We start from the raw sequence: 1,634 nt of genomic DNA on the forward strand, positions 1-1,634 counted from the left end.
CTGCCGGCGTCGACTAGAAACATCCCGGCACTGAGGAGGGAGGAACAAGGGCGTGCCTCAGCCCTCTGACCGTCGTCTTCTGCTATTCGCCGCTGGCCTCGCCTGCTCGCCGCTCCGATGGTCGTCCATGTCAGTCGGCTGGCTGGCTACCTGTCGTCACCGGACGCCCCTCCCCATAGGAATTTGTAAGTACCTTGTGCGGCTGCGCCCCCCTTAAACTGTTGGAATCTAGATCCCCAGTGTGCACTGTTGCATTTGTACGACACTGAAACCGGGGAAACGGGGACAGCACTAAAAATTGAATTTTGTTGTTGTTTCTTGTATGAGTTTGATTAGTAATTTAGTAATTTGTATGCCTATTCATCTGATCTTATTGGGGAATTTTTTTGTTTCTTGCATCACCAATTTGTATTTGTCCTGCTAAGTAGTTGCTACCTATCGTGTATTTTGGTGTACTTAGTTCTCTTATGGAGTATATATTGCTAATCATTCATGTATTTTGGGACCAATGTGGGTAATAGAAGTATAAATTTGTTTGAAGACTACGTACAAGTTATGGTTTGTTGTGCTTGGTTACAAATTTTTTGATCATTGCCCCCTCCCCCCCATGAATTCTTGTCAAACTCCGCCACTGCATACTGTGCCTTGATCATGGACACTCATCCGTAGCTTTCACATTCGGGACATCGTGTCCTGGAGCATTGCTGCCATTGGCCTCAGACTTTGAGGTTGGCATCACGGGGAGAAGGATCAAGCGTTGGGGATACGTTGAGTTGGGGCGCTGGAACGTTTTGTCGAGAATCTGCTCAGCCACACTCGCCGTCTGCGGCGACGAAGCGAACTCAGGGCGTGAGCTTCCACGGGAAGCGCCGCCACCGCTGGATTCAGAGTGGCGGTGAAGAGTCCCGACTAATGGATCTGCGACGAGTGGTTCCCATGTCGGAGCTGCAATATCCTCCAGGGAACTACGAGCCGTATCTAGGAGGGATCTATCCTCCTTGTCCGAGCAAGCGGCAAGCTCCAAGTCGATGGACCCATACCGATCATACTCAGACCCGCCGCTGAAGCCGACCATGGTGGAGCTGAGGGGAGGGGAGACGACAAAGAGGAGTGGGAACTGAACTGGAGTGGAGCGGAGTGGTCAAGAGCGAGGGCTAGGGTTTGGTCTGAGATAGGGTATATGTGGGCCGTACTGAGTCATACTTGGCCAGCCTGGGCCGGTCCGACATGGCGGACACGCCCGGGCAGACAACCTATACGTATGAGCTGACTTTAGGGGGTCCGATAATGTCCCGACGGGCGGCTGTCCGACTAGACGTTTATGGAAAAGTAGGTCTGATTGTAGATGCTCTAAAGGAGATTGTTGAAAATCTATGGGTACCACCAACTATCTTTTTCTTTACTCATTTTATTCATCAATCAACAAACAGTTCACACTAATCAGGCCGATTAACAACAATATCTTACTCACAGCAGCCACCGGCGGCTTAGTTAGGATTGATTGACACCACGGTCCACGGCCCATGCACCAAGTCCACAGAAAACCCCATAGCCGTCCCCCCTCTCTACCCCACCCCACCCCAACGAGCCCCCCAAAACGCACCTGGAAATCTATACATAACCCCTCGGCCATC

This window comes from Triticum aestivum, chromosome 4A, assembly GCF_018294505.1.
Source record: "Triticum aestivum cultivar Chinese Spring chromosome 4A, IWGSC CS RefSeq v2.1, whole genome shotgun sequence".
Taxonomy (NCBI): Eukaryota; Viridiplantae; Streptophyta; class Magnoliopsida; order Poales; family Poaceae; genus Triticum; species Triticum aestivum.